At 28.2% G+C, this 14218-nt stretch overlaps 1 long non-coding RNA gene across 1 annotated transcript; it reads right to left on the bottom strand.

The window, feature by feature from the left end:
- Positions 1-1331: 1331 nt before the first annotated feature.
- LOC142325822 (uncharacterized) lies at positions 1332-12001 on the bottom strand. The gene is made up of 3 exons (XR_012756594.1): positions 11841-12001; positions 5237-5463; positions 1332-1717 (listed from the first exon to the last, which is right to left on the bottom strand). It is a non-coding gene; the product is annotated as an uncharacterized LOC142325822 (long non-coding RNA).
- Positions 12002-14218: the final 2217 nt, after the last annotated feature.

Below are 14218 nucleotides of genomic sequence, written 5' to 3'. Positions count from 1 at the left end.
TTCCAAATCTCAATCAGACATTCAAGGAGTTCTCTGAAAATAACATCATTATAACAATTTTTTAACTGAAAAAAATCTAAATGGAGCCAAAATCATATCAAATCAGAGCTAAAATCAAGAACCAGCTAAGAAATTTTCATCATTTAAAGTTTTGACTTATTGTCAAGATAGTACTGCACATTCAACACCAAACTTAACACGTAGATATAATTTCTTTTTTATCTACTGCTTGAAGTGAGCAAAGGTTTTTGAAACTAAATTGATAAAAACTGTCTGCTACTAACACTCAAAATGTGGCTATACTACATTGAATATGAAATTGCTAAATATTAATTTTAATAATATGATTGATTACAAACAAAGTGAGCAGAAATTAATTCTGTTATCATAAACAGACATTAAAATATTCTTTGTAAAATTTATCATTATAAAGTTGTTAATAAAAAGGTAACATAGATATCAACAGAATTAATAAAATAATGTTTGTTTAACGCCACAAAAAATCTTATCATTAAGATTTTCAATATATATAGTTTCTGAAATGGTAGTTAATAATCAATATTACTGTAATATTTATTTGTGATAATGTAATAAAAAACAAATTACGTAGGTAATTTAATATTTCAAATACTTCACTAAGTTTTTATAAAATGTTAATTTTAATAAATGCAGTTTATATAACTTATTGTTTTCTTTACATGGTCAAGGAATTTCACATTTCTTTTTACTTTGTTATCCTGGGCTGGAAGAAAAGGTAAAATGGTAGTCTAAATAGTATAGCTATGCCAACGGCCAGGTTTTATTATTGCAGGGCAAATTAACATCAAATTTTTATTGAGAAATACAGAAAATAGGCCATCGTAGACATGATTCTGCTGAATTCAGAAGATGCTGTAAGTTTTACTTTACCTACAATGAGAGAAATGGCAAGAATATCTGTGCATTTTAACTCACTGGCATCAGTAACTAACTTTTCTGTGATTGTACGTGGAGGTAAAATTAAATCCTTCTACCAGTGATAAACTGAAAACAATTAACATTTGAAATTAAATTATTTTCTTATTTATTAAATAATTTGTTTATTCAAAGTAAAAGTAAGATCAGAATGATTTATTTTAACAAGTAAACACTTATAAATTTTCTTTAAAAGTTTCCTCCACCAATTACACTACACTTTACTCATACACTTTAAAACATCAAATAATAAAAAATTAAATTTAAATTCCATATGTATTTAGATTTAAATTTCATGTTTTGGAAGAAGAGGAGGGGGACATGGATGAAATGGATTTCAACTTAAACTAGAAAAAATCAATAGACAGCAATTAAAATGATAAAATTAGTTTATTAGCTGAAAGAAAAAAATTGTTAAATTTGAACAGAATATTATAGACTAACTTTTCATTATTAAGTATTAAGGTAAATAGATAAAGTTACAAATTAATTAACATAACCTTGAACAAATATAAATTATAATCACCCACACCACAAAAATCACAACTATATACAAGCAGATGTACACATAAATACACAACCATCAATATTTACAAATAACATGGTCATTTAATAATAAGTGCAATCTCATTTTATCTTTTTAAAGTGTTTATATATGGCATTTATAACTCCTTCAGCAACTATATCTGGTAAGTTACTTCGTTTGCACTCAGTTTGAGTACTAATTCTAAAGACCGGCTGATGACCAATTGTTCTATTTCTCCTGTAAAAGTAAAAAAGAACCTTCAATGTTCATATTTTAAAAAGATTAAATGTTACATCAAATAATTGATGTCACAGAAAATGAAATAAGATAAAAAAACATAACAATAAAGTAAATTAATTGAATATAAAGGGCAAGTCAAAAATTATCTACATTTTTCATTCTACAATTTATTTGCATAAAGGTAGAAATTCAACATGTAAGTATATATAAATAAATCGATTCAATATTTATACATAAAATTAAATTTAAAAATTTCTAATAATTTACCACACTGTGTTGAAATTTATTTGATATTGCAGTTACACATAAATACAACACCATAAACGTTTTAAAATAAACTAAAACAAATTTTCTTAGAAACGAGGTCAACCATCCTTTAATATATTTGACAATCTTAAAATTTGCATCCTTATGGTTTTAATTTTGTTTTTCTTTTTTCATTTATTTACAGATAAAAATCTGAGTGATACACAACATACAATACTAGAAGCCAGAGAATAGCTATTTTCATTTTTTAAGAGAAAAACATTTTACTACAGTTCTAGTAAATGGTAATGTTTGATCAATACTACCTTAATCTCCGCAATATATTTTGAAATAAATGAAAATAAGATTAATTAATTGTAATAAGCTAGACACTGGGTCTACAATGTGTGCCTTAGACACATTTTAGGTAAAATTAAAAATGGCTTTAATTAAAATTAAAGCCTTTAAGAAATTAAAGGCTTTAATAAACTGTGCTTCATGAAAAGTATTAATTTTAAACGAGTGGAGAATGTTTTGATTTGTATGTTCATGAAATGGTTGCATAAGTAACTGATTAAACAAAAAAATGGACTATGATAAATTCATGTAGCTGTGTACATAAGCTATGCTCATATACTGTGATGACTCGTGCAGTAAGCCAAATCATCTTCCTCAGTTTTTTATTAGTAAAAAACAGGGAACATCTCAAAATAAATAATAATAGAATTATTATTTATTTAAATATCTTAACGAGAAATATAATTCACTTGATTACATTAAAGAATATTTTCCACGTTATTTTCATAACATGGAAACATGCACAAAATTATTTTGACCTAAATCTTCTTGTCTACAAAAAGTTGCATAAATTTAAAGTCCTGGGAAAGAATGTAGTCAGCTTGCTGGCTACATTAAACCAGGGAAAACTCTTGGACTAACATCCACAAATATTAAAAAAGTAAAATACAAATCAATGCTGCAGAAGACGTCATATTTATATAAACTATTTCCAACAATTACTAAAAAAGAAATTAATTAAATAACTCAGCATACAGTTTCCTTTTGGACAGGAATTTAGACTCTGTTGAAAGAGATTTTGTTTAACTTTCCTGCAATGCTGATTCAGAAGAAAAAGAAGAAGAAGAAAGACTGATTCAGAAGGAAAGGAAACTAATTTGCGAACTGATTCTACAACTTGAAATACAGAAAAAGTTTGTATAAATATCTGTCTGAAAATGCTTTGTTATTGATTTACGGCTAGTGATAAAGTTTAGCCAGATTTCAGTTCCCTCAGTGAAATGAGGTCATACTGAAATTTTTAAGGCGTATATAAAAGGTAAACTTGATGGTTTCTTATGTTTACTGACCTGAAAAATTGAAGAAAACAGGTCCCAGAACTGTCTCCTATAGTTTTTGAGATATCTAATGTTTTAAGATTCAGTAGAAAAAAAACACATTTTTTATAGGTTTTAATTACAATTACTTTATTAATTGACCGGTAAAATTAATGCAAATTTTATTATCAACACTTGCAGAGAATTTAATTCTGGGAAATTTGATATAATAAAGTCTATGAAAAATAGAAAAAAAAATTAGCTTTTATTATTAAAAACAAAACAGAATAAAACTTAACAGAAAAATGTTATGAATAGTACAAAATTAAAAACAGCTGTTTTCAATGCAAAAAAATTTAAACCTTTAAAAAATTAAAATACTGCTTTAAAAAAATACTCATTGTGATTTATATAAAATTAATCTACAATAAATGTTCAAAAATTCCATCATTGACATTGATGCACTTTTCAATTTGTTTCCTATTGCCAACCTAATAACTTTGAGTTCCTTGATGAGGGCAACAGTATTAAGAATGTGAGCAAACAGTTCATCATGTGTCTACATTTTTGTTTGTATATGTTGCATTTCATCCATCCCTAAAAGCAGTTAACTAAGAGGGTAAGGTCCAACGATCTAGGTGCCCAATTTACCGGCCTTTACAACCAATCTGTTTACCAGTAAATTTGTCATCTAAGAACTGTTTTACTTCATCTGTTAAATGAGTTAGTGCTCTATCAAGTTGACAGTAAATTTCAATCTGTTTTGGCAATGAGAAATTTTCAAACACTGTAAGAAATTCATTGTTTAAAAATTCTAGATAATTTCTTCCCGTTAATGTTGTTCTAGTATGAAAGGACCTTTTAACTGGTTGTCGATCATGCTCATTGAAAATTGTTGCTGGAAATTTGATTCAACTACAGCATGTGGGTTTTCTTTAGACCACCAATGTGAATTCTGGGTGTTGTTTATTCCATTATGGGTAAAAGCAGCTTCATCTGAAAATAGTATGAACAGAATTAAGTGATAATTACTGCTAACCCATTAACAAAATTGCAATTGTCTGACATGGTCCCCAAGCTGGAAATGTTGTATTTTCATGAACATGATAAGGACACACAGTTCGTGAACATGTAATGTCCTAGATAGTGCACTTTATGAAATGTTGAGTCATGTGGAAATTCTTAGCGTACTTGTTATAGGACTAAGCTGTACTACCTGAAAAATGTTTTCCTTTGCATCACCATGTATCGGTTGACATTCAGATGAAACATGAATTGTACCATTCTTATAAAGATTATTAAAAAATTTATAAAATACTTTACTGTTTGAAACTATTCGCCCAGGATACCTACATCGATATTCTTCCAAAATCATAACACTTTTATTTTAAGTTTTGTTCTATTTTATTTTTAATAATAAAAGTTGACTTTGTTTTTGTTTTTTATAGACTTCATTAATCAATTTTTTCAGAATTGTTCCTTACAAGTTTTGATAACAAAATTTACATTACAAATTTAATAAAGTTATTACAATTCAAACCTAAAGAAATGCGTTTTTTGTCACTGAATTTTTCTGTTGTTCTGCTTTACATTGGATATCATAAAAACTATATGAGGTACACTTCTGGTACCTATTTTATTCGATTTTTCAAGTCAAAATACATAAGAAATCATGAAGTTTACCCCTTTAATACATCTTCAAAATTTCAGTTTGACCTAATTTCACCACGGTAACTGAAATGTAGGTGATATCTTTCACTAGCCATAATTCAACAACAAAGTGTTTTTGGACATATGTTTGTTTGACCTTTTGTTTCCTTACTTCAAGCTCTGGAAACAGTTCCCAAATCACTTTCCTTTTCTCCTGAATCACCTTTTATATAAAACTTTAAAATTTAACCTTTTTCAATTAATATAAGTAGAAAATTGTTATTACCCTTAACGACTTTTTTTTCTTCTTATATGAAATAATAATATTTTGTACTATATTGTTAAGAATACATTCATACTCCTTTCTGTTTTCGTTCTCAATTTTTGCTGTGAACTCTGGCACAGCAGATTTTCAAATGCAGTTCAATAAAATTACGCAAAATTTATTTCAAGTTGTCATCCAAAAATTTAATGCATTTATAAAACTCAAATTATGTGTACACTATTTTTTTACTGTAAAAAAATGGAAAACAAGATAATTAAATTAATGAAACACTTCATTGATATTGCTGTATATTTATGATAAGGCATACTATAAATCTGCCCTTGCTTCATTCACCAAATACTTACATTAACTTAATCTTCAAATCCCACTATGCATAGGTTAGGTTACTGACAGTTTTCAATCATATATTCACGTTGCATTTATGAATGTGCAAGAGATATTTCCTACCTTAACGCTTTTCATTTATATAAATATCTCCAACTCAAGACTAAATATTTTCTTTAAGCACAACATTCTTTAAACTTTTTCCACATCCAAAAGAATAATGTGAATTTCTATATTAAGAACTTGCCTTTTTCTCAAAATTTTATGTAGAAGTAAAATATCTACACATTATCTCATTGTCAAAAATCCAAACTGCATCTTCACTTTCATCTCCACTGCAAACTTCATCATTTATTTTTACTTTTGAATTATTTATATTAATGTAAAATTAATATATTTCAGCATGTCATTTAATGTAATTATAATGAAATGCTAATAATAATATTAGTTACATGAAATCAAAATTGTCAAAAGTGCATGGTTAAATATCTTCTTTGATAACATTAGAGCAATGAAGCGTTGGGTTTTGATTTATTATGCAGTATAATTTTTTTTTTTAAAAGATAAAAACAAAATAGTTACTACTATCCTGACCTAATGTATGTATATATAGTGATCAACTTAAGATAACCATCATTGGGATCTCAGAAACAAAAATTTTAAATGGTAAACCTTCACTACATTTTTCCCAACATTAAAAATACAGTATTACCATTTTTTAAATCTTTACTCTTTTCCCAATACTGCAGCCAAATGCATTATTTCAAGTGGAAACTCCATATTTTTATTGCATTTTTGGATAGGAAACAGTATTTTTATTTTTGGGTATTCTTCTCTAAAAACACAGCCATTACAGAGCTACAAGCTGATAATTGTAAACTTACAAAAACAATAAATACAATTTTAATGCTAAATAGTTATCACCCATTACTGCCCATTGAGCTGGTATAATGGTTAAACTTGTCATCACAAATCAGCTGATTTATTTTAACAGCTTTGTTTAACAGCTGATTTTTGAAGTCAAAGGCTCTCAGGTTCGAATCCTAGTAAAAGTTGATTGCTTTTATATAGATTTGAATAATAAACAGTGGAGCACCAGTGTACTTTGTTGGTTGGGGTTTAATTAACCATACATATCAGGAATGGTCAGCCAAGACTACACTTTATTTACATCTCATACATATCATCATTTTATTGGGCCAGGAGATGCTGCCTATTATTCACTAGTTGAACAGATGGCAACATACCCATTAAGAATAATAATCAGCTGTTTTTTCCATTGTTGAAAATTTTCTCTAATTTTCACTGATGGTTTGTATCCCCTTATTCATTAGTTCTTTGATTTGCTGTCAAGAAATTAATAAATACTTTATAGTTCAGTCAATAGGAATTTCTTTGCTAAAAAAGTAGTAGATTTTAGGGAAGTACATGGAGTTGCAGATTAGGGCAAGTATAACTTGTTTATATGTGACAGGACAAAATTTTCATTAATAGGACAAAATGGTGGCTGTTCAAAGGTGGTGAAAATCGGTTTTTCAATTTTATAGGCAAAGTAAACTTCCTAGGCTAAAAAATTCTGAATAAAAGTTATAGGTGCTGGGATTCTGAAAATGACCTCCAGTAAAGCCCATAAGGGCTAGGTACAGAGAGGGTGGCATGGCAACCAAAACTGCCACATGGAGGATGTCTTCCTCTACGGGGTCAATTGTAGGCATTTGCAGTACCTATAATTTAAGCCCATAAACATTGAATTTTGTTAATTAGTTACTGCAAAAATTCAAAATACTGATAAAAATGGTAATTTTTTGCAAAGCCAATAATTATTGCAAAAATAACTTTTTTACAATTTTTATTTTAAAAGCTGGCTCTTGGAATTCCAAATTCAATAAGTGGTTACACAAGAAAATTGTTGACATACACAAATGCATTGCTGAGATATAATTTGTTTATAAAAAGACTTTTCAGGTAACTGTAATTATTTTGGTCTTTAAGAACTTTTTCATGTCCATTTCAAGTGCAATCTATTCATCAAGGCTTGCACTTTCAAACGGTGAATAGATTTAGACCAAAGATTATTGTAAAACTTGTTTACACTTCTTCAAAAAAATGAGCAAGAAATAGAGTATGCATGCATGCCAGTCGTGGAAAGGTTAAGTGTAGTTAAGTGGTTCGCAGCATTCACACATGAATAAAGCTGAATTCTTAACTTCAAATCGGCAGCGGAGTGCGAAGAAATCACTCTATTTCTGCAAATATTGGATGAATCAAGACCGTTTGTTTTTTAAACTGGAGTAATTTGAAAAAATAACTATCACGTTATCATTTTTTACATATTTCAGATATGACTTTTATGTATAATGACGGGATTAAAATAACGATGGGATTTATCGACTTTATTAATAGAGTTGATAATTCCACCTACTCATTAATCCTAATGAAAATAAACTAACCAATATAATTTCAAATCTATGAACACTGACTAAATTAAATTTCACTAAATGACTTGATTTAGATATCACTCATACAAATTTAAACATTTTTTTTATACACAATGTTTTTTTGTAGAAAAAATAAAAGAACAAAAAACTGTACAACTTGACTTCTAACATTGCCCTATGGAGAAAGTGAATCTCAGCTGAATAGTGAGGGGAACTAGTTTTATGAATCCAGGAATCAATTAAAAAAATCCCTTTTGTCATGCCAGAAGGCAGAAGTAGATTTCACCAGTGCTAAGTACGGGATAAAATTCAATTAACCACACATCACAGGAATGGTCAAACTGAGAATGTACAAGACTACACTTCATTTACACTCATACATATCATCCTCTGAAGAATTATCTAAACGGTAGTTACCAGAGGCTAAACAGGAAAAAGAAAAAGTACGGGATAAAAAAGATTTCCACCTTAAAGTTAAGAAGAAGTTCAAATTTACTCAATATCACAATGGTTGCATGTGAAAAAAAAGTTTTAAATGTTTCACATACGACCAACCCCATCTTCTTACAATTCCAGCAACATTTTTGTCATCATCCCTTGCCGAAGGGTTGGTCATATCAAAAATTGTTTCAGACAAAAGTTTTAGGTAATGTTTAGAGGATTAACAATCACTTTAAACAAATTTGATACTGTGCCTATTAAGGAAGATATGTTATTTTTTGTCTTCGAAACCCCATTTTTTCCACCCCCCTAGACCAATGTTTGATGATACCAAAAAACTTTACTTATATAAGTATTACGCCCTTATCCAAAGAATAGTAGAAACTTTAAATGAATTTGATATTTTATTTAATAAGAAAGTTATAGCAATATTTTGTTTTTTTCAAAAAAGCCTCCCCTATTTCCACCCTCATGGTCTGATTTTGCCCATTAATGAACTCGAGCAAGATTTTGAGTCATTATATTTTATGTATCAATTTGAAAGTGATTTGTGAAAAATTACAGCGGTTATCATCACCACAAGAAAGTGAAATATATATGTGTATATAAACTTTTGAACTGACAGTGGTTTTGGGATCTGGGGGATGTGAACACAAAAAAAATGTTGAAATTTTCCAGAAGACGAATCCTGACACCCATTACAATAGGTAGCTTTCTTATGAATTCAATATATTCAATAGTTAAGGAATTAGGTAGTAGATATTACTAATATACGTTTTCCCTGAAAAACAGCACTTTCTAAAAAATATATTTAAAGAAACTTTTGAACAACAAAAAAGTAGTTATAAATCACGCAAGCAATATTCCAAAGACAAGCATGGTTTTTTTTAAATAATATAAATTTAAAATATTAATTTTCATGACCATGGGGATTAAAGAGATATCTTTTTTATTTCCCAATCGCCAATTGATGCTTTTTTAAAAGAACCCTTGTTAAATTAGTAAATAAATATAAATATTTTAAAAGAAGACAAGAATTAATATTAAAAAAAGTGCAACTGGAGCATTACCTGGTAGATAATGCATTCTTTAAAACTAATGAATATTAGCATCTCAGGTGAGCATTATTATCAGTTTTATATACAAAAATTTGTACTAAATTTTATTTCCTTTTATTTCTTTTCAAATGTATCTTTTATTAATATATAAATGACAGCTTAATAGGGGAAGCACTACAATGAGAATTATCATTATTTAAGCGCTGAAAATAATCAAACATTAATTCAAGAACTCCAGAAACAAATACAAGATAGGTAACAGAATTAATTTAAGCCTGCTACTATGAATGTTAAATCAAGTTAGGCATTATGGTACGCAAGAATTTTTTTTAAATCACAGTAGGGCCTATAATATTTTGTGATATCATTTTATTTATATAATTAAAACTTTATAAAAGTACATGAAAATATCTTAGGAAATTTTCAATTGTATGAAAAATTCTCAGGCTGATCCGTCACTGGGAATCATGATCCAAACCTAACAACAGCATCTGGATGAAAGGGTAATATGCAACTACACTGCTATGAGGTTGGAAAATTACAAAATATTTAGATAATATCACTAGTTGTAAAACAAAAATAAAGTTCTAGTTTAAAAACATTGATGGGTTAAGTTTACATTTTAAACAAAAGTTGAGTTTTAATGAATTTTAAAAAATTAATAATTTATTAATTATCAGCTAAAAACTGTAAATATCAACACAAATACTACTGTAGTTTGTTTCATTACACTCAATCTTTGGACAAGTTTTCTTAAAGGAAATAAGTATATAAATGAATCATTGGTTACATTACTTATTTGTTACTATCACTTGTTACATTAATACTAAATTTTACCCAGTACTCTTCTTAACTGGTTTGATGGACTGCATTCATTATTATCATAAGCTAATATTTTACGCTAAGTATATAAATTGATACCACTGATTAAGTCCTCTTTTAACATCCTAATTAACATCTTTTAGTTCTCTCTCAATCACACATTCTGTCTCTCTCTCTCTCTCTCTTAGTGTGTATGTGTGTGTACGTGCATGTGTGTATGTGTGAGGATCTAAATTTACAATTATAGATGTTTACTTGTATAATTTTTCATTATAGCATCTATTAGTTAGGTATCTTATATTAAAACACTGGTACATTTAATTTGTGATTTAAAACAAATAAGTGATGAGTGAAAAAGAAAAGGATACTACTATTTCAAATGAATTCATTAGATTGATAATGGGCAGTTTTAAAAAAATATTGCAAATGACAGTGGCAGGTCTTCTCAAACTGGATGAAATCAAAAAGTAAACTGATTATTTAATCAACAAAAATTTGTGATTTCTTGAAAAAATTCTTAGGATTTTATAAGTTAAAATATAAAATAATAGAAATTTAAATAATTCATAATTTTATGAATTAATCATAAAATAGCTCAGCAGCTGCTCTTGCCCTGATATAGTATGATAAGATCCTTTATCAATGAGAAAATGCTGATATTTTAACACTAACAATCAGATCGCATTAATAATATGATATCTAAATTCCTTACAAAAGTAAATAAACTTTTTAGACTTGAATTGGGTTCTGCAGAACCGTAGCAGCTAATTGACATAACGTACTACTCTACTGATACAGAGAGGATTATCTCAATGTATATTTCTGAATGATACCAAGCCAAACTATTGCTGCGATTTTACATTATGCATGAGGCTACAAACTGTATATAAACATGCCATACTGAAACTTACTGCAGACATGGATGGCAGTTTTAGGTAGCAGTATTTACCTTTATAATTACAAAGTAGGGTATTACACCTCTCATTTACATTTCATAAGCATACATACAGCCACAAAATAATCTATCAGAACATAAAATCAAAAATATTTAGTTCACTCACCACACAAAACGCCAGGGTAAGCAATTAAAAAAAATTGTAACAGTAAAAGTTACACCATGAAGGAGTAAACAAAACGTTCAGTTAGATCCCAAGAATGGAAGTATAGATGCAACCTGATTATTAGCCTATAAACATTTTCCGACACTGATCAATCACAGTAACAGTACGAAAATTTTTATATTACAAATTTCATTAATTAATAGATGTAGGTCAAATTTTAAGTTAAGATATCAAAAAGCAATATTAACCAGTTTGAAACACAAGTTAGTAATAAGTATCACATTTTTAAATGCGTTAATTGAATGCAGCTATTAAAATGTAGATTATTACCATTAGTATGCACGCATACCCTGATGCAACAGGGTGAAGGCGGTACCTTTAAAACAATTGTTACTTCAGATTATTTATGAACACTACACACTTACTAAATATAATCAAAAACATTATTGAAAATGCTTACTTCTCTGTGCAGTGAATGAAAAGCGCTATATCTTTTGTCTATTTTATGATGAACACAGTCCGAGAGTACTTCCACAGTATAAACATAGTGTGGTTTTGAATCTTCAACTAATCTATACTTCGATATATAAATTTCGTTCATAGAGATACATTTCGAGCATAGAGCTTCGAAATGTGTCTTTTACCGGCTTACTCTCAACCTATGTTTGCCTCTGCCCACATCGCTTGAAATAGAATAATACGTTTTTATAAAACAATCCTTGTGTATTCTTTTATTTCAGAAAAAATGTATTTATAAGTGCTTGGTATTAAATACAGATTTATCTCTTAAGCAGGCCAAAACAGTTATTAAACTACATAATATTTTGTTGAAAATCAAACTTATGACCTTCAATTAATCCTATAATTATGTTACATACTTGAAATCTAGATTTCTTTGCATCTTATGTTAAGGGGCATGTATAAAAGAATTCATGTTTTTAATAACTAATCCTCTGGTACATAAAATAAAGTACAGTTGATATTAAAACAAGCTAACAAAAAAGTTACTGCTTAAAATCATATATGTAATGAAAGGATTTTCAAGGTCCAGTTTTTACCAATAAATATACATTAATAACTCAGGCTATACTTTAAACACGTAGTTTACATCAGTTAATAAAATAAAATAGAAAACCAGCAGTTTGGCAAATTAAATTTTATATAAATTTGATGACGTTAGCTATGGTCTATCTCATAATAGACCACTAAATTTTTGTTTGTTTGTTTTTCAATACTATATATTGTTGTTTCTAATTTAATTACTTTTATTTTCAAAATACTACATGTTAATGATATCGTTACTTGTAATATGATTTATTTTTCAATATAAAGAGTAAGATGTATTTTTAAAATTTTAATAAGTTTTCCTTGCTATGGTCATTATCAGTAGTAGACAATAAAAATTAGTAAGACTTTTGAAAATTTATGTAAACAATTTTATTAAATTACACTTTAGTTGTTAGTATTCTATCTTACTTCACATCATTCTACTTTTAAGAGGCTACTTTTTTTTTGCTGCGGAATAATCAGGTTGCAAGGGGTGCAGATTGTTACAATAATACATCATAGAACCTTTTTTTGAAAATTACTATTGAAATGAAATTTACCTTTATGTTAAATGCAGCAAGTGTTGGCAGTTTAAGTGGAGATGGCTATTTTATATATTTTTTTGTATTCTTTATATACAGCTTCTCAGAACATAAGTCACAAGGTTACCTGTCAGGAAGTTATATAAGTGAATTCTCTAAACATTCAATATTTCATTTATAACAAGTTTTCAAATGAACAGTCATATTATCTCTGCGTAATAGAATTGGGCATGATGTTTTCAAGTACATGGAGTCCACAGTTCATCACCTTAAAACTTCTATCTAAACACAAGTTAAATCAGAATATGGTTGTTCAAGGATAATGTGCAGTTTATCTTACTCAACAAATAAAGAGTTAATATAGCTAGACAGACAAAACCTAGACTTGCCTATGGAAATAATTTTATTTAATACTTATTTCTTTTTTCTTAGTGAATTTTTAAATTACAATAGTACAACTTCTTAGCTGATTATTGGACATTAATGAGAATTGTTGAAATACTAAGTAACTGGAATCTTGGAAAGTTTACATGCCTCCCATTCAAAACAGTAGGTTAATCACTTCTTAGTGCACAAGATACGTTGCTAGTATTCTAAAATTTATGAATTAAATCTTATATCTGTCATGTGTCACCTATATGTAAAATCCATGTGACTTAATAAAATATTTTATAATCTAAGTACAAAATTGTTTAGTAATAGTTTATTACAATTTCAAGGATTATGAACTGTATAAAAATTGTGTTTATTTGTAAATTTATGATTGATATAATTTTTAGAAATAAATAAATGTTCATGTAAAACCTCTCTGAGTTTTTCTTGAACTAAATTTAACTGTTTATTACAAGATTTAACAACATTCTCCACTATAAATGTAAGTTCTTCAATTGTTAACACATTGACATATTCTTCACACACATATCTAACATGTAAGCTGTACAAGAAAAAAAGTAGTACACAGGAGGGGTTGTTCTCAAGATCAATGAACAGCACACGTAGTGTTGAAAAATTTTTTGAATGTTTCACACAAAAGAATTTGCCAATCTCCATGGTAGAGTGGTAGCAGTGTCTTGACCTTTCATCCAGGGTCCTGGGTTTGAATCCCAGTCAGGCATGGCATTTTCATACAAAATTCCATATTCCCACAAAAGTTTCTCAGTGGTGAATTAATTCACCATTACAAAAAAAATTGAAAATTTCATTTTCTTTCATTTGATCAATTCAACCTTTAAAATTTTACAGAATTTTA

Source organism: Lycorma delicatula, chromosome 5, assembly GCF_047948215.1.
Source record: "Lycorma delicatula isolate Av1 chromosome 5, ASM4794821v1, whole genome shotgun sequence".
Taxonomy (NCBI): Eukaryota; Metazoa; Arthropoda; class Insecta; order Hemiptera; family Fulgoridae; genus Lycorma; species Lycorma delicatula.
The sequence above is the reverse complement of the archived record's forward strand: the minus strand, read 5'-3'. Positions and strand labels throughout refer to the sequence as shown.